Below are 21,809 nucleotides of genomic sequence, written 5' to 3'. Positions count from 1 at the left end.
CACTGTAATCATGCAGCCTATTGTTGTTAATCATGCGTATGTCAACACTGTGCGATATAGCCACAGATCACTGACATTAGCGCGCCAGTTGCGAAACGGCCACACACGAAAATAATACATGCCTAGTAATGTCGTGTAATTTTATAGATCGTAACTTTGTTAGGCTACTTTAATAACAAACCGTAAAATTGCAAGCAATTGCATAATGGTTTCACTGCAACACTCAGCATTATAAAAAATTTTAGATTTTTTCACAAAATAACTATAAACATATAGGATATTTTGGCAATTAACAATTTTAATAGTTTGAGTGAATTAAGAATACGATCAAAGGTTTTCTTCGACGAGTATTAATATGTTCAATAATACGACATCATACAGTTAGAAACCTTCAAATCGAGTCAGAAACAAAAATGTTCCTGAATTAAAATTTTTAATTAGGAAAACTATCATCATGTTAATCTTTAATAGTCTTGATTACAATAAATTACACACAAATACTCGTTTGATTGGAACTGCATTTCTCAAAGGAACAATTATCTTTTTGCTAATGCAAGGTACCATCTTTTTCCTATCAAGGTCCGTTTGTATTACTTTTTATTATATCTATCAAACGTACTAAAATAAAATTAGATATTAATAATGACTAAATTCGAAGTTTGTATTTAATGATGTCCTCATTTTTATTTTCCAAGATAACTTTAAGACATATAGTTCTGGGCCCAAAATATTGCACTTGGAATACAACTATTCTGAAATAAATAAGAGATTTCAATATATTCCGGTGCCCATGACTCATTTTCAGGAGCGTGTATTATGCTAAAAAAGCATATGTCCAGAAGTACATGTAATTCAACAGAAAAACCTGTGCATACTTGCGTGTACGGTATATTTTCTGCATGTCCTTTATAGGCATATCCTTTTCCAGCCTAATAACGTTTCAGACAAATTTATCTACCACATATACACTTGATCGACACAAACATGAAAAATGCCTAAGTGCTGAAACCTGTTAGTGACGCAAAGAAATGTTAATAATTAAAAGTTTAGAAAAGGTATTGCAGCACAGTTTCTCTAGGTTCATCATGAAAATGCATTTTCTAATATTTAAGTCACGAGGCACGTGTCTGTCAAATTCCACTTCTCTAGGTAACTTTTCTAAGTTGTAAAAACATAAATATGATTCTTATCGGGGTAACAATCCCATTCACTCATATGAATGTTTGATTATTATCAAAAGGTACTAATTTTTTTATATTTAAGACATGAGGCATACATATGTCAAATTTCAACTTTCTAGGATTTCGGGAAGCTAGACAATTTGTGATGTGTGTGAGTGAGGCTTTTCCTTTTATCTATACATATATTATAGTTAAAGCCAAAAAATTGTTTGAAGCCACATGATATAGAATTTACAGTCTCATTAACTACATAGTTCTAAATTCGGAGGGATAAAATCATATTAAAGTTTGAACGAAACGACAAAAACAAAATTTTTATATTTTACTGGAGTTGACATATACATTTTTCATAGACATAGGTTTTTCATTCTTATAATTATGGTACACGCTGTTGAAAACAATAGTGAATTTTAAGAGAGTGTTACAAGAGGTTTTTCTTTAATGCTATTTTTAGGAATAAAATGTGAGGTCTATTAATAACCAATAGCGTTCATGGTACCAAAATAAAGGATTGTTTATATTGATGCTCAGAAACAAAAGTTGAGCTTATTTATATCGTACAGGATTCTCAAGTCTTTCTCGTCCATGAACATTCACAGATACAAAGAGTTGTACCGGCACAGTAGCAGAGGCGGATTTTAATGACCCAGCATCTACACCTGACCGCTACCGGTGTTGTTCGGCCAGGAGTTATAGCCGCCGCACTGACAGCCGACGGCAGAACCGCCGTAATTTGGCTATTGATAGCCCCGCCAATCACAACAGTGTTAAATGAGATGGACGGAGTCGACGGCTTGTCATCAGCCGTGGTGTAGAATTGAGCAGCCACATTCTTGCGGTCTTGCGGTCGCTACTGCACACATTGCGCCATCGCTACAGTGGCTGCGACCATCTTTTGATGGAAACTCGTGTACTATACAGCATCTACGTATGAACTAATCATTTTTAGCGGCTGCGACCATCTTTTGAAGGAAACTCGTGTACTATACAGTATATACGTATGAACTAATAATTTTTAGTGGCTGCGACCATCTTTTGATGGAAACTTGTGTACTATACAGCATCTACGTATGAACTAATAATTTTTAGTGGCTGCGACCATCTTTTGAAGGAAACTCGTGTACTATACAGTATATACGTATGAACTAATAATTTTTAGTGGCTGCGACCATCTTTTGATGGAAACTTGTGTACTATACAGCATCTACGTATGAACTAATCATTTTTTAGTGGCTGCGACCATCTTTTGAAGGAAACTCGTGTACTATACAGTATATACATATGAACTAATAATTTTTAGTGGCTGCGACCATCTTTTGATGGAAACTTGTGTACTATACAGCATCTACGTATGAACTAATAATTTTTAGTGGCTGCGACCATCTTTTGATGGAAACTCGAGAACTATACAGCATCTACGTATGAACTAACCATTTTTAGTGGCTGCGACCATCTTTTGATGGACACTCGTGTACTATACAGCATCTACGTATGAACTGATCATTTTTAGTGGCTGCGACCATCTTTTGATGGAAACTCGTGTACTATACAGTATCTGCGCATGAACTGATCATTTTTAGTGGCTTGAACTATCTTTTGATGGAAACTCGTGTATATATGCTGTGTAATATACATTGTCTACTGTGCAACATTGTCGCATGCATTGATCCATCTTATGGAACTCGTGTTGCCTGTGTTGTGTATTAATGAACTTTTAGGTTTCTTCGTAATATTCTACATGTCTGACAAATTTAAATATAGAATATGCATTAGGCAAAATATTTAAGATATGAATAACTCTAAATATTATTATAAGTATTGAGTAAACCAGGGTGGTATTTTTAGATTAACAGGGTTCCACGAATTTTCATGCAACATTTTAGATGCTCTTTTTGCTCTCAAAGTACACTGCGGATATAAAGACAAATATATGCACACCAGCTCATAGCTATTAAAATAAAATACAAATTTATAATATGTAGCAATTTGTAATATGCAATTGTATATGCAATTTATAATATGTATATCAATCGTGATATCTGCAGATTTTTATGCTTCATAAAGGGATATGTAACATCATCAAACTCGATCCTGCTCACGTACAAATTAAGTTTTGTGCACAATATAAGTTCCTAACCCATGGGAGCTCTTGTCCCCTGAAAGGTATCAGTGTCTGAAAGTTACTGAATTCTGGAAGTTATGTAGGATTCTGGAAGTTTCTGGCTTTCAGTTGGAATCAATCACTCTCGTGTCTGCGATCTCTCGGCTACTGACAGCTCTTAATCTCGTAGTCTTTACGAACTGGAGGAGTTTTATGGCCTTGTAATCTCTCCGATTATAAATTTCCCTAGTATGCTAGAAGCTTGGTATCTAAATAGAATTATCAACCGTTATGGATCTCTAGGCATTTAAATCTACCTGGTCTCTGGGAAGTGCGGTCTCTAGGGGCCCTCTGCCGGATGGATATATGGCCCTAGAGTTAAGAGTTTACACAATCGTTGTCAATTTCAGAACCCTGTCTACCGAATTATTATCACCTCTTCATTGGACTACCCTCTTAGGGATAGTTAAAAATATCTTGATCTTTAAGAATTCATGCCCAATGAAGCTATTAACCAATACTTAACCAATTCCTCCCTCTGCAGACTCCTAAATTTTGAAAGCCACTGCCATGTAACTCGGAAGCTACAAACTCTTAGTAACTGATGCCTGATAGCTCGAGGTATATGGAATATTCTAGCTGCAATAATATCACGGAGTCTGGGCATTGCCATCTCAGAAACTTGATGTTTGCTACCTCTAAATAATTTTTGCTGTGAGTACTTATGAAAACTCAGTCCTCTTGGGTTCCTTTTGGGTTCACTCGATGATATCCTATTAGGGCCCTAAAACATCTATATTGTAGATACAATATAGACTGACTAGATAATCAGCCTCGATCTCTAGGATTTGTCTTGGTTCTGGCTCTTTAGCTTCAATTTTTCAATAAAACTTAAATTCTTTGGTAAATATTCTTTACAATTTTAATTTCAATTTTAATTAATACCCATGCATTGAAAATCTGAAAAGAGACATATTGTATCATACTTGGGAACATATTTCTGCTTCACGACTTTGGTTCAATATAATACACAGGAACTCAACACAGTTATGTTTAGTTCAGGTATGTTTCTTAAAATTTCACAATTTATTTCGAATTTTACAGATTTTTAAGAAGTTCATAGCAGTGATGGATATCGTTTTCGCCGCCTAGGACTAGTCCCAATGCGTCCGAAAACTGTACTTTAGTAAAACCAGTTGTGTATAGCACAAATATCAGTAGTGGTTAAAATCAGTTTGAGTCGTTGAAAGTAGGTCTGTGGAGAACTAGTATAGCGCTTGAGTTCCTTAACCTTTGTATCAGGAGATATCTCACAGATGAATAGACGTACGGAGACAAGCGGATAACTCTATGAGTTTCATAAAGACCCGTCAGATACTTTTAATGCAGTTAGTACATTATCTACATATTATACTTACTTCCTTTCAAGACCTAATCTTGTAAATTATGCCTGAGCATCCACAATAGTAACTTTTGACATGTTTAATTCTTAGCCTATAACGTATTATTAAAGAGAAAACAATTTCAACAATCATTTATCGCATCGTTTTCAATCTGTATGGTATTATATAGATAATTCTTTATATGGAAACCCTACAGGTACGGGAGTGTTCATATTACTCAAGACAGGGAAAAACAACTTTCGATAAAATCAGCAGTTTTGTTATTAACCGATTATAACCATAGATAATCCCATAAATTAGGCGATAAATGAGCGATGAATCAAAGTAATTGGCATCCGTTAGTACAGCAACTCCTTACACGAGAGTGGGAATATTTTGACGATTCGATTGAGACGCTGCAAGAGAATATTAATCTCGCACGGTTGGTAAAGGTCGGCAGAACCACCTGATGAAGGCTTCTAACCGGTCACGAAACGCCGCACAAACTAGGCTCTCCGCATCGGTGTTGAACTCTTTAACCTTCCACTTCTGGAAATTTTGAAAAAACTTTAGTCATCACCAGATCTTGAGCGGCTTGAATATCGATGAGTATTACCCGTTTTGCATGGAAAACACTTCGACTGCATCGAGATGCAAATAACAGGTATCTTGTTCCAGATGATGGACGAGTACAACCATAGATTTCAATCTCTTGTTCTTAAGTTTACATAGCCTGTGGCATTAATATCACCTGTTTCCGGTTCACAACACAGTTACAAACGAGATATGACTGCTTTACAATCGAGAGCCAACGGTCAGCAGATGTTACAGAAAAACTCCTCAAGTCTAGTAGGTTTATGCCATGAAGGACATCACATTCACGAAAAGATCAGCTCTCAACTTCTAGACTACAAGCAGTGTCACTATTTTCACTGCACCATAAAATTATAAGTAATAAATAGGCAGTATGAGGACCAGAGAAAGCTCAGAACCGAACCGCCACGCCACGCACCGACATAGGGATCCCTGGGCCAGGCGAGATCCATTACTGATAGCCAATTATGTTTATCGAGTCGCTTATCACGAGCTCCAATATTTCAGAAACCGCGGCGATTTTATCTTCCATTTCGATTAAATGGATTAAGACATAAGGGGTGGGGGTGGGGGTGGGGTCAGCGCCGCTTTCGGCTTCTCTTGCTGTTTACGACATTTTCGATTTAAACGCCTATAAATTTCCGAGTATTCGTGAGATATCGTTCCACCGTCTGAAGACGCTTTTTCTTCAAATTATCGATTCTGTTATGTTTCTATAATAGACTTACTCCACACGTTCCTTTTTACAAGTACTGAATTATTCCAGGGTGTCACAAAATCGAATATTTATGTAAACACTCAACTTAGCACAACTGATCCACTGACACCTGATTCACATCTCTACATCGAAATAACGTTGCATTAAATATAAAGTTTTCGAGTAATGTATGTTTCATGTTTAATAATATACAAATAATATTCAAGAGAACCATACTAATAAAATGTATGTTATCTAAAACTAAGGGTTTTTTGATACATTTTCCGTTCAACCGTGTTGGGAACGAATATCACCAACTAAAGGGTGTTTGCGTACACTTTCGGATCCATCATATTGGGAGCCTACATTGCCAACTGAGGTGGGTTTGCGTACATTCTCGAGATTACCGTGTTAGAAACTTACATCATCAATTAAGAGATGTTTATTCACACTGTCGGATTGACTTCGTTTGGAGCTTACATTGCCAGCTGAGGGTATTTACGTACATTCTCGAGACTACCGTGTTAGAAACGTACATCAGCAACTAAGAGATGTTTATTCACACTGTCGGATTGACTTCGTTTGGAGCTTACATTGCCAGCTGAGGGTGTTTACGTACATTCTCGAGACTACCGTGTTAGAAACGTACATCACCAACTAAGAGATTTTTATTCACACTGTCGGATTGACTTCGTTTGGAGCTTACATTGCCAGCTGAGGGTGTTTACGTACATTCTCGAGACTACCGTGTTAGAAACGTACATCACCAACTAAGAGATGTTTATTCACACTGTCGGATTGACTTCGTTTGGAGCTTACATTGCCAGCTGAGGGTATTTACGTACATTCTCGAGACTACCGTGTTAGAAACGTACATCAGCAACTAAGAGATGTTTATTCACACTGTCGGATTGACTTCGTTTGGAGCTTACATTGCCAGCTGAGGGTGTTTACGTACATTCTCGAGACTACCGTGTTAGAAACGTACATCACCAACTAAGAGATTTTTTATTCACACTGTCGGATTGACTTCGTTTGGAGCTTACATTGCCAGCAGAGGTTGTTTACGTACATTCTCGAGACTACCGTGTTATAAACGTATATCACCAATTAAGGGATGTTTGTTAAAACTGTCGGTTCGACTTCGTTTGGAGTTTACATTGCCAGCTGAGGGTGTTTACGTACATTCTCGAGAGTACCATGTTAGAAACGGACATCACCAATTAAGGGGTGCTTGTTCACACTGTCGGCTCTACGCCTCGTTAGCAGTGTACATTGCTCGAATATTTTAGCCCCATTCCTTTACCATAATAAGTTAGTTACAACACTTGATCAGTACTCGTGGTCATACAAGTTTTAAATTCTAATAGGTTACGTTTTAACAATGTTGGACAGTTTATCACTATTATAATTATGTTAGTACATCAAATTTACCCTTCCTTAAATGCTGTTCAGTTCCATTAGTTAGAAAAGAAGTTTAATAGTTTTTAAAAAATGTATTGTGTAACAAAACCATTAAATTCTAATAGGTTATACTTTCTAACAATTTAGGACTGTTTGTCACTATTATAATTTGGTTTTTATAAAACAAGTTTACACTTCCTTAAACACTGTCTAGTTACATTATTTAGAAAAGAATTTGAAAAGTTTGAACAAGTGTATTGTGTATTAAAACCGTTAAAAACAGACAATATAAACTTCATTAAAATATTCAGTAATAACCTAGGTGTTGCTAGAGAAAACATCACATTCTTTATAAAACCGTTGTTTTTAGGCAACGTTTTACTACACAACAATAACAAACAAATATTTCAATCCATACTGTTTTCATTTTTTTTGTAAAGTGTTCAACAAACACAAATCAGGTTTACCTCTGGCACTCTAATTATTTATGACTGAATTATTTGCACGGAGCAGTTTGTGTTCTGTAACCTTCTGCTTCTCCTAATTACTAGGGGTTAGTGTCTAAAATTAGTTTTGATCAAATTAATGTAATCAGACTAAACAACGTAGACAGGGCAACGTATCTGACGCAGAGGGCTGAGAAGTGATGATTTGTTAGGCCATCTATAGATCTTCTTTGTCATTTGGTCCTTTACATATGAAGAAATAGCGGTTATAGCTGTCCTCGGGCTATTTAGATCCTTCCACTCACTGCTACTCCTCTTAATGATCAAATCTGACTCCGCAAATCTCCCTGTTACTCTAGACGAGTTTTTGTCAAAACTACCAGAGAACTTTCTCCATCGCATCAGTAGCAATATACTAATCTATAAGGTATTTTATTATGGTCTTTGGTTAGCAAACGTTATCGATTTAAATCGACTTTGTTTGACGATGTCTGTGTTGAAAATTTCAAAGTCTTAAGTATTAACATTTAGAATGTTTTTAGAAGTTGTGCTATCTTCAAGTTGCATCTCTAAATATTGTTTTGCCAGTAGAGTGATTTTCGTTGACATTGTAAAATTTAAGAATTGGCAATTGAGTTTCGAGAGTGTGTAAAGCGTCTACGAACGTAATTTGATGATGTTTGAAGCTATGGGCGAGAAGTCCTAAGTTAAACCTGCACGTTGTTGTAAAATGAACCTTAAAAAGTTGTAATCGATTCTATTTGGTTTCATTCTTTGAATGCAATTTTCGGGTTGTGTCCCCAAGTTTGGACTTTGAGGTGGAGAGGTTGCTAGTGAATTTATTTTGTCTTTTGATAAAGTTCTTGTATGCAGGCTGGAATCATGGTTTTTAGACTAATTTCAGTCGTGATAAGATCGTTAATTTGATTTTTGTCATGTTCGGCAAAGTTAAGTAGACTAAGCTGCTCCATAAGCAGGACATTTTTGTACGTTATTTTTTGTACAACTGTAATTACTAGGCATAGGTTTCTTAATATTTCAATTCTGTACTAGTCTGTTGGACATATTAACTTGAATCTTCACAGAAAATCAGAATTCTGAAATATTTATTTCTTTGATATTACACATTACATGCATGTAGGTGGCTCTGAGTTTTATTAAATATTTGAGAACCTACTACATAACAAAGTGTTATAGAGGGAGAAAAAAGTTCTAAAACCATCAGCACTGAAAATTAAAATAAATTTAGGAAAATGTATGCAGTATTGGTTGATAATAGTTTATACTGACTACAAAATATTTTCAACCAAACTTAATGACACAATTGCTTTAATTGTCAAGAATTGCAAGAAATACATCATGTTTTAAGATTTTGTATAAATTTACTATACGAAAATAAGCAACAACAAAAAATGTTTGGATTAATATTCCATTTAATGTAGTGATGTTCAATCAATATTTATTAAACAACAATTTTTTTAATATATACAGTGAAGGTTTGACTTAAGGCGATTAAATACTAAGAACTCAGAGAAGATGAGGGATGACTAGCTGTAACACAGCGTTTGTGTAGTTAGTGTTAGTTAGCAGTTTGAAAAGTTCAAACGTACTCAGGGCAGATTAGCAGCTTAGCGTAATAATTTCCTACCTACACTAGCCAGGCAGTGATAAATGTTATTTTTAAAACTTTGAGTAAACCTCCAGATTCTTTATTTAAGAAGAATGGTTTGATATGGAAAATACGAGGCATTAAAAAGAACTATGCTTTTTAAAGCTATGCCCTTTTACCACTCTGGGGACCTGAATGCTAACCAACGTATTATGCATTTCTCGTAGAATTTTGGTGTTTAACTGATGATAACACCAGTTTTGGTGGTTTTCAACTGCGATGCTTTAAATTGTAGACCAAACAGATTTTCTGTGTAATTGTCTTACGAAAAATATGTTTGTCTCCTTAAAAACTAGAACTAAGGGTGGAATAGGTTTTGTCTAGTGCCTCCGCAAGGAATCATTTCATACAAAAGGATAGTTGCACATAAGCAAAATCTGCGCTTAATTTCACCGCATGACTGACGCTCTATTAGTCATCCACGAAACATTGACCTCCCGCGCTGTCATTCTGTGATTGTTTTCCTGACCTGAACTGTCGGAACACCTTTTTTAATATAGCCAAGACACAACTAATTACATCAGTAAAAGTTCCAGTTCTTGCCGTGTTCTTGGGTCACAAAAATACTGAAGGAAGACGCCCCTCTCTCCCACCCACCCATCAGGCGGCTGACCGACCTGCTGGCGCAGATCTCTTGGTCCGTCTGTACTTCCTCCGATAGTTTGATGCCACTCAGTTTTAAAAGCTTGTATTTATAAGTCATATATCCTGGCTATTGCGTTAGTTTTCCTGTTCTGAATAGATTGATTACCAAAAACTGAATATCTGCGAGAGGAGTGGTGGGCACTAATTCCCATTTTGAAGAATGATTTTAACGAGAGCACAATTTTACCGCCTAAACAAACTGAGTCTAATTTTTGCCCCTTGAGACCCCAGTTTAGGACTAAGCTCTGTTTATTCACTTCTGAATTAACTATACTCTTAACTAAAAGGGAAGCGATGATTAATATGTCATCTAGATTTCCCACAGAACCATGCATGGTGGTTAAATTTTGCCTCATAATATTACACAAGAGGGAAACCTTTCCAATGTTGACTGGACTGTGCCACACGAGTAATTATTCGATATTGATGAGGATGAAACCCGATATGGTAATATGTGTTATTGATATTCAAATGGTGAGGGGATTTCTTTTGTTGACTGATTAGCACCTTCATGAAGGTGGTGAAGTAGTGAGATTACAAGTTACCGAGGTTGTCTTGGTCTCTAACGTACAATAAAAACATTAGATACAAACTATCGACTTTTCCCTGTTCATTCTCACATGGTAATGATTGTATAGTTTGGGTCTCGTGCCTCATCAGTTAGAGATGATCATGACTATATTCTCTAATGCAGCTAAATTAATTTTTAGTTGGAACAATATGACCATAGAACTGAGGGTTATGTAGAGTGGGGCCGGTACAGGTGCACAGCTCCTAATACCATAGCACCGACAGCAAACCCTTCGTGCATGAAGGTAGTATTAAACTATATTTAACGGAGGTTTCGCTGCTATGTCATGGTCCAGTTTGTTTGTGAGCTGTTTAACAGTGGTATTAGGTTATATGTAACTCGATATAGTTTGGTGTTGTAGTACTTTTGAACCATTCTATCGAAACAACGGAATTAGGAGCTATGGTATAAGGTGCTGTGGCACTCTCAGGGTAAATTTTCAACACAATGAAAAAAATTAGTGCAGCTGTGCTATGATATCCTTACTATTCAGACCATCTGTGCACCCGATGCTGTCTATACATGTTGGAGGTTGATATATTTAAATGGTCCGATATTAAACTGAAAGACACCCTTATTGTCACTTTATTTTCTCTCCTATTATTATCATGGTTTATGGTTAAATTATGGTTTATTTCCGTTCATGTTGTTTCAAACTTTAATAAAATTCAGGGTTTCATATATACAGGGTGTCCAAAAAGTCCCGGATCAGTTGAATATTTTTCAAAATATTTAAAATAGAGCTACAAAACCTTACACAAAACTGTTTACAATTTAATGAGTTATTCAAATGACCCTCAAACACCTCAAGAAACACCTCATGTCCATTTTTTAATGTTAGGAAAGTTAAAGTCAAAAAGCTCATCAGTATATTTTGTTACATTAACCTAAGTTGCAAACTCTTAGCCAGCTCTTAGCAAGATCTTTGAACAGCTGGCTAAGAGTTTGCAACTTAGGTTAATGTAACAAAATATACTGATGAGCTTTTTGACTTTAACTTTCCTAACATTAAAAAATGGACATGAGGTGTTTCTTGAGGTGTTTGAGGGTCATTTGAATAACTCATTAAATTGTAAACAGTTTTGTGTAAGGTTTTGTAGCTCTATTTTAAATATTTTGAAAAATATTCAACGGACCCGGGACTTTTTGGACCCAAACTCTTGCCATGTTTGAACGGCTGCCATTTTTGACTCGGTTATCCGTTTGAGGTCGGGTTTGTGGCTCTGTACTCTACTAATATAGACCTTTAATTTGATATGCATATCAACCTATGCTTACATTTAAGATTTTCTTCTGACTCCTAGCGGGCCGCCCCCCTGTGGAAGTAGCGGATCACTGAATATGTGATAAAATAGATTTTTATGTCCAGTAACTTTGTGTAAGGTTTTGTAGCTCTATTTAAAATATTTTGAAAAATATTTAACCGGCCCGGGACTTTTTGGACACCCTGTATATTGATAGCGTGTAGTACACTATTGAAAAAATACGATAGCAAAATGTTGTTTCATAAGCATATCATAAATGTTTGTTTATTTAAACATAACTTCTAATTACAAATTTATTTTTGTACATAATTTATGTATATAGATGAGGAATTGACTCAGCAATAAAAATTAATTAAAGTATTTAAAGTAACATTCTTTATCCAATTTCACTCAAACAAGTCTTATTATTAAGTAAAATAAAATATTTTGAGAGTACAGTTTTTATAATATTCATAACATTGAAAGCCAAATTATTGAACAGTAAGTAAAAATTGGAATATAAAATTGGTACTACACTCAAACAGTTATTATGCTGAAAAGATAAAAATATGAAAAATGTTTGACAGCACACTTTAGTTATACTTTCGGAGTTTTTCTGAACCCGTTTGTGTTTTGCAACTAACGCTGTCTTTTTAGCAATAGACACAATTTAAAATATGAAACATTACTAGTATATGTTTATTTTGTTGAAAAAAAGAATATGTATTGAAAGAAAAGTTTTCCTAATGGAAACAAATTTCACCCTTTACTTATTGAATGAATTTAACCCAAATAATAATTTAACTAAAATTTCGATTCCAAAAACCAAGACTACGGTATTATAACGATGTGACGTTATGTTGAATCAGAGATCTGGTACAGCGGCTTGCAATAGATGTCCACATCTTCCGCTGCCCCCGCACCGCTCGGCCTCGGCGTCCGCTCGCAGCACACTAATTAAAAAGACGTGCACTTTCTCCCAGAGAGCGCTGCCTGTGTCTGCGCCAATATAATTGATCCAGTTGCCATCTGTTGGCGTTCTCGCGAGCTGGTGATGCGTGCCACGATAACAACCATTAGGGACTCTGCGCCTCCGGTGGCTCACAGTTCAAACCCACCACTGCGTTATCTACTTTGTTAGGAATCAGTTAGTTAAATGTATCTCAAACCTTTTTTCAATCAGATGTAAGTAGTTTGAAAGTATTTAAAACTTCAGTGTTTATTATTGTAAGGTATTTCATATAACACTATATTAACCCAACATGTTGGTCATAAGCAATAAATATGGAAATTACTATAGTAATTTATTAATCACGACATTCAGCTCTGGACAAATTTCTGCATGTACAAATCGATACCGGTAACTGGAAACAAAATTAGTTTTTAAAATGTAATCGTTCGAGTAGAAAATAATGTTCTTTTCACTCCTTTTAAACTAAGTTTCGTATAGAAAAGTTGGTGATAGTTTTATGCACGTAAACTCTAATCCTAAACGAAGTTATATTACTAACAATATATGCTCAATAATAGCAAGGATGTTTTGATGTAACTATAGAGAACCTCGTTACGGGTGAACGTTGCATACCACGAACCCTTAGGCCTTGTGTAACGAGAATTGTTTTGATGCAAATGTAAAGATATTTCCCTTGAATTTTACTGGTCTCAGGTATGCTTAAAGTTAGTCAACATCAAGAGACTGTTTATGGCATTCCTCATGATGTTCCAAAAACATTAGAGCTAGATTTGTACAATCCCTGTGACAATCCCAGTTGCCCTTTGGCCTACCCTCCATCATCTTTCCGCACACCGTACCGAGAATGTACCAAGTGCTCAAGTAAAATCCAGGCGGCGTGCAACGGAAAAAAGTGTATTCCGCGTCGTCGAGGATTCCAGGGCAGTAAGTACAGTCCGGACTCCCCGCTATACGCATCCGATGCAAGTACGACCTGAAGTAGTCGTGATCTGTGAAAATAACTAGGTAAGTCGGTCCACATCACCTTGCTACCTTTCCACCCATGGTTGCGAGTCTCACACGTTCGCGAAGCTCTTCTGATCTGGAAGCGACCTTGCCGATATTGCCTTGTACCATGTAAACTGCCTTACTCTTCCCGCCAAGAGCTTGACAGGGACGACTCCAGCAATAACCAGAATGACACGTTCGGACACTGTGGTAGGCCGTACACTCTAGAAGCGCAGCTCGATGCTGTACTTGGCCAGTCACATCCGAAAAACCTCTTTTTTAAGAGCTTCTGCCCACACCTCAGCCCACTATAGTAGCACTACTTGACTGCAGACAACAGCAAACATTTTCTGCTAGACCTAGCCCCTCCCCCACATTGGCATTTAGCTTGTTAAGAAATATAACAATCTCAGCAGCCTTGTACGCCGTTCGGAAGATCTGGTCCCTTCAACTTAACTTGCTGTTCAACAATACACCAGAGAACTTAGCAGCACGCGTCGCTTGAACTACCACCCTCTTCACTTCCAGTAGGACGACTGTCTTAGTCTTTCTCAAAGCGAGTAAGAGGCTGTGCTCACATAAAAGAAAATTCAGTTAATAAAGTGGTCTTAAATAGAATGTCAGGTAGTGTAAGTGAATCAGTGTGCAGATTCTAATGTGAGGGTCGTTCACCTTATGAAAGCCAACGTTCTATTAGTGATCGTAAATGGAAAATCAGATAGTGACAGTAAATGTGTGGGCGGGTTCTGATGTGTAGGTCGTTAGTGGTAAATCAGTATGACTTGTAGAACTTCGTAAAACCTACTCACTTTTTAAAAACATTATGCAACATAATGTTAATCGAAATAATAATAACATTTACGTATTTTATTCATATGTCATTAACGTTCTAATGAAAAATATTTGTCATAATGATGTCTATCAAATTTACATATTACCACAATGATATAAGTGTAAGGACTATTTTCGTAAAAGACGTATGTAGAGTATGGTAACACTAATTTTGTATCGATAGCAACTGCTGAAATAAGTTTAAGTGATTCTGAAATAAGTTTAAACATAGTACTTGTATATAAAATAATCTTATCAAGGGGCGTTGGCCAACTTGGTACGTAATTTCATACCAATATGGCGGCCGATAAAACTTCACACAAATTAACTACTCCGTTATTTTTGGAGCTAGAAAACGCTTTTAGATACATAAATTAAGTGTAAATCTCATAATTAAAAACTTTTGACTAGTTCTGCTGTTAAAAAATATATCTTGTTCTTCCAACTGAGCAGTAATGACTACTTAAAGTGTAAGTAAATAAATAACATTTATGGCTAATACATATTCAATATTTCATCCGATAGATCTTTAACTAATGAAATATTAAACATGAAATCGATAAACTGTTATATAATTAGTATCAAGCTAGCAAAGATATACCTCTAAATGACGAAATCAATTATTAAGTAAGTGAAAATCACCACATTAAATGGTTCAACTACATCTAGTAGTTGTTATTTGATTGGTTCAAGGAAAAGAGGGTGCATGTTGTTCAAGCATTAAATCAGAGATTAAATCCGATTAACTCTTTTGCTGTGACACTCAGCAATTGTGAGATTCCATTCTTGGAAACCTATTAATGTGTTATGATGGCTTCAGAAACTTCCATGTTATATTCTTCCATCTTCTCTGAACGACCATCTTTACATTATTTATTAATATTCTGCATCATTGTTCTTTTCTATCTTTCGGACATGTTTATATGATTAAGCCGCACTTTACTCACAAGGTATAAACCTGCATTATTTGTTTCAGTTTTTAAAATGTATTTAAAAATACTGTATTTGTAAATTTAGGATTCGAGCTATGAAAAAGTTTTTATTATTTATTGTATTGAAGATAGGTAATAATTTTGAATTGGGAAAAATTCTTTGCGCGCTATTAAATTAAAAATATTTATTTGTACTGTCCATTGTTTTCTCTTTTAGTCATTTTAATCTTGTAAATCATACTTTTAATAAATTCATCGTACATAGTTTTCTTAAATGTATAGTTTCATCGTATCTTCGACTTAATACATATAATTTATGACTATACAATAAGGTGACGTGAGTGAGATTCCACTCTAAGAAATCATCGAAAAACTTTGAATTAAGTGCAATGAAGTCATTTATTCAGCCTCTTGTCCACAGTTAACAAAAATGTTGTCGAATTTAGATTTCATATATAATACTAAATCCTAGAAGATAATGCCTTTCTGGCATAAGACCATGTACATTTATTGCGACAAATGAGAAGAGGAATATTTTATCACGGGTAAATGTTTTTTTTTCTTTTCAAAATACATCAGCACCTACTCGGTGTATGGTTAAATTCTGATTTTTAGTTTGTAAATATCGCCTTTTATTATTTTACTAACAGTTATTGACGGCTTTAGATGCAATTTCAAAAATAGATGAGCGAAGCCTTCTTAGTGAACGTATTTATAATGTAAAATGATAGGTTTTCATCAAAATTATACATATATCTGGTGCTTATTATTTCAGTTCTCATGGATAAGAAATTCTAGAGTAATTTAAAACTTCACGGATTCTTATTCTATATAACACAATATGAATAAACCTTTTAACACTTTTTGAACTTTTATTTTTCTTACAATGTACATTTCGAAATCTGGGATTTCATCTTCAGGTACTCTTATTTTGTTTTCTACATGTAGAAGCATCTATGTATAGTTAACATTAATTAGGCTACATTTCTGATATCACAGTTGAGTTTGCCAGCTCTACTACCCCAATCAAGACAATATATACAGGGTGATTCATAAAAGGTGTGCAATATTTCAGGACTTGATGCAGGTCATCAAAACAAGGAAAAACTCCATTGCACATGGGTCCGGAAACGTACCGTTTACTGTCTGTCTGTCTGTTTGTGTTTTTCTTGTAAAGCATCATAAATAAGAAACTGCAAGAGATAACGAGTTGAAATTTGGTACACTTACTTTAGGTATCTTTTTCTAAAATGGAACAAAATAAACTTAATTTTGCTCATTTTGTTAGAAAATGTTGGACAGATAAATTCTTTAAATAATCATAACTTGTAGGGCTTTTATTTAAAATAAAACTTTTGAATGAAAAAAAATGTGCGCTATTTTCTTATAAAAACGACAATATTTTTTTTGCACCGATATTCATATTATTAACAAAACTGTGAATTTGTTTGTAAACCTATTACAAGTCTTTTTGCAAAAAGGCTGCTGAGTCTAGACTGGGCAGTTATTATGAGTGGCCAGTGCATTCTAAAATTCAGAATACAAATCAAAAATTTTTTTGAACAAACATAACAAATAAAAAACACCTTTACTGTATATTTTTAAAATTCTCGTAACACCGGATCAGAAATATTAGGTTTTTAATCAGCTGCCAATTAGAGGTCTGCTTTTTTAGTAATCAGCTGTTTTAGCAATCAGCTGTTTTTACAAGTTTTGTTGTAACAATGGTGTTTAATTATTTCAAATTGTCTCATAAGGATTTGCCTACAACATGGCCACCTTTAGTAAACAAGAGTATGCTGATATTGTTTTTGTTTATGGATTGTGTAACGGGAATTCACTTCAAGCTTGTGTTGAGTATGCAAGACGATATCCCAACAGGCGTCATCCATCAAGAGCAGTGTTTTCAAGGACTTTTCAACGTTTGTCAGACACAGGATCTACAGATAACCTCAAACATAACGCTGGTCGCATTCCACTTCACACGGTAGAGGAAGAAGAAGACGTAATTAATATGGTTGATGATGATCCAACAATTAGCACACTTCGTGTGGCTACACTTTAGGAATGTCATAAAGTTTTGTTTGAAAGACTTTAAAGCGAGAGGAAATGTAACCATATCATGTACAAACCGTACAAGCGTTGCAACCTGGTGATAGTGTGAGGAGGGTTGTATTTTGTGAATGGTTGTTAAATGTAGTAGAAAACAACCAAAACTTCATCTCTAGTGTAATGTGGACGGATGAATCACATTTCAGTAGGGATGGGATAAACAATTTCCATAACACCCATATCTGGTCAATAAACAACAATCCTCATGAGACGAGACAAAGGCGTTTTCCAAATTTCAACTCGTTATCTCTTGTAGTTTCTTATTTATGATGGTTTACAAGAAAAACACAAACAGACTGACAGACAGTAAACGGTACGTTTCCGGACCCATGTGCAATGGAGTTTTTTCCTTGTTTTGATGACCTGTATCAAGTCCTGAAATATTGCACACCTTATATGAATCACCCTGTATATATATATATATATATATATATATATATATATATATATATATATATATATATACCTTTATATATATATATATATACCTTTATATATATATATATATATATATATATATATATATAAAGGTACAAAAAACGTACCTGTAACTTCCGGACTTCTCGTGTAAGAAATATCTCTAGTGACTTAAGATGAGTTTGCTTTGTTGTCCTGATTAACATAATATACGTACCGTCTACGACCGTTTTATCAACTAATGGTCTAAAAGTGTGTAATCGTTTACAAAAACTAAAATGTGTATGATGCCATAGTCGAGTTTGCCTGTTTATAATGATGAAGGGTATATGTATTCACGTAAGACCAAAAAGGGTCTGCGGGATCACTTTTAATTCTGATTTCTTTGCGGTTTCACAGTTTAATTCGGAAAATATATACATCTGTACATAAGATACGATATTTCTATAATATAATTGATTTTCATGTTTTACACTGATCAAGAAAGTATATGTATTCATACATTTTAAAATATAAACACTTCAATCTGAAAAGATCTACTTTCGTCACTTATGTTCTGCCTCCGATATAAGGTCAACAGTGGAAAATCCTTGAAACTAAGTTCATTCCATATTTTAAAATAATCGCTTACAAGTGTTTCATGATAAAAGTCGTGTTGTTTTTTTAGACTAGATTCAAGGAAAGAATAGCTTATCGATGGATGTTTGTGCCCGTTTCTCTCTTTTCCCTTGAGTCTCAGTAAAAGTTTGATATACAATATCAAGGGAGCTAACCAGTTACCAGTACCTTAAGTGCAAATATTCACAGCCTTGTGAATTAACGTGAGTTTTAAAACAATGTTTGCACAGTATTTCCTATTCATTGCAGTTGAAACTTTCGTCACTGGCGGATTCTGTAGTAAAATTTTGACAGTATCTTTACCTTTACAATATGCATTAAACAAATGATCAAGGACAGAATAATTAACATTTTATAAACTTGAAAGTACAGTCAAATTCGTCTACTTCTATGGTGAACTTTAGCTGAAAATGTCAACAGTGTCAGTTAAATTTTGATTCTTTAAAAATATTATCAATATTTTTCTAATTCTACAATATTCCTGGAAACCTTTCTGATTTTTGTCTTCATAAAACCTTTCTCTGAGTTATCCGAATTTTTCGAACCGTTACCGTGACTAGCGCGTAGCAACACATTTAGCGATTCATTTTCATTTATAAGATGAGATATATCTCAAAAACACTTCATAATAAATACCCATAGCTTCCAACAGTTTTAGGTACTAAGAAGTAACATTCATTACAAGTTCTAGTTAAGTAATAATGACATTGCAGGTGATTCTAAGCTATAATTAACAAGTTAAACAGGTCTAGCTAAGGATTAGTTTATATTTAAATTTATATATTAATTTCTGTTAGACATTTTCAAGTATATCAACGATTAAAAGAAACCTTTACACAAGAGAACGCTATTCGGATTGTATGTCGGATTTGCAGGAAGATGTATACGAATGGGGAGGGAAGATGAAATTAGAGGCGAGATTGGACTGTTACTAAGAAGGAGGGGACAGGACAAGTGGAGGGGAGGTCATAAAACTGGCAATTGAAGACCAGTCTGACGACCTCTGACCGCGGGGAAAGTCGACATGATAATTAAATGCAAGGAGTCACTGTTTTTACATTCGCACAACCGCCACTTACCTGATAGATGCGTTGGCGAGAACGATTTCGGTCTGAAATAGAGCTCCTCTAACCTTTACCCTAGCAATCAGATTTGGGAACTGATATATTTGGAACACTTCTGATGTATGCTTGATGGATGGTAATTATCAAGTCAGAGTATCTGAGTTAAAGAATCAGTGCAATTAATGTGAAATCCTCGCTTTTTTCATTAACCTGTTTATTTTAACGGAATATATGTTAGTTTGTACTAAGTTAAGCATTTGTACTTGTTTAGATGCACTATTTTCAAGATTAAACACAACTGTGAAGTAAATTAGTATCAAATGTAAAATAAACTTTAGTTATACGCGTATAAACAAAAATGACATTCTATACTCTAAAATAAACATTCACACACATGAATGCGCTCATATTTGGGTGTTTATGAATTAATTTCCTGTCTGTCTGTCTGTCTGCCTTTTACGATATTCTTGAAAATTGTACATTCTGAAACATATTTTGTTGGATTATTGCTACAAAATAACCTTAAGATAACAAATAGTTTCCGTGTTTCGAAATGATGGCTGTATTTATTCTGCTATTGTTTCATTAATTAGTTAAACAGAACAATTTAAGTGTTGTCCCATCTAAAAAAAAGGAACTAATGTTTTGTATTTTTATGAGATGTTGTCTATATCTCAAGACAACGAATTGCTATATTATAGGTTACTGTGAGTTTTTCTTTACTATTTCTATAATATCATAACATGAAATTGTAAAATATTAAAATTTGTATTAGTTATTTATATTATAAAAAGACTCATGCAAAATTTCCTGGCTAATTATCCTGTGTTTTAGTAATTTTTCAAGAAACAAAAATAAAGAGAGAAATTATATTCAGCTACAATGTATGTAATAAAATATTTTGTTCTCGATCCAAGGGACAATTTGAAAAAAACCTTGAACAGAGAATGATGAGCTATCATGTATATATATATATATATATATATATATATATATATATATATATATATATATTAAATATAGTTCGGCGGGTGGATCAATGTGCTTGTCATGTAAACCAAATCTAATAGTATTATTTGAAACATTTCCCCCTTAATTATATTATACCATGTTTTAAGCTTAAAAAATATCACGTGCTCAACGTTTGAAAGTTTCTTGTACATTATTTTAAAGGTCTGTGTGCATGACACAGATTGCCTGTTGCTACCACCTGACAATAATGCACGCAGCACAGGTCATTGCTGTATGTTAATGTGATAACGAAGCAGCACTCTCACTACAATGCAAATTTTCAGTTCTGTTTGTAATTAACCAGGCCTGCTGCTATACTTTTACACAATAATGTACATTGCGCAAGTCTGTGTATGCTTGATGGATGGTAATTATCAAGTCAGAGTATCTGAGTTAAAGAATCAGTGCAATTAATGTGAAATCCTCGCTTTTTTCATTAACCTGTTTATTTTAACGGAATATATGTTAGTTTGTACTAAGTTAAGCATTTGTACGTGTTTAGATGCACTATTTTCAAGATTAAACACAACTGTGAAGTAAATTAGTATCAAATGTAAAATAAACTTTAGTTATACGCGTATCTTAATTACACATGTCTTTAACTTGTGTAATTAAGAAGGTGAATAAAATATAAATCTTCCCTATGTCAAACTTCACCGAACATACGAACTAATACTATTCGTACATCTTAAGTGAGAAAATACAAAATATAAATATAAATAAGTATATATTTATGCTTAAACTGGTCCACATTTCACTTTTTCTGAATTTTACTTGTGTGCTGCTACGAACAGGGCAACCATAATGTAATAACGCAGCAGCACTCTCACTACAATGCAGATTTTCAGTTCTGTTTGTATTTTACCAGGCCTGCTGCTATTACCTGACACAATAATGTACATTGCACAGTCCTTGCCTTATGTTAATATG

The sequence above is a fragment of the Homalodisca vitripennis genome, chromosome 4, assembly GCF_021130785.1.
Source record: "Homalodisca vitripennis isolate AUS2020 chromosome 4, UT_GWSS_2.1, whole genome shotgun sequence".
NCBI classification, from domain to species: domain Eukaryota; kingdom Metazoa; phylum Arthropoda; class Insecta; order Hemiptera; family Cicadellidae; genus Homalodisca; species Homalodisca vitripennis.
Note: the sequence above shows the minus strand (reverse complement) of the source record.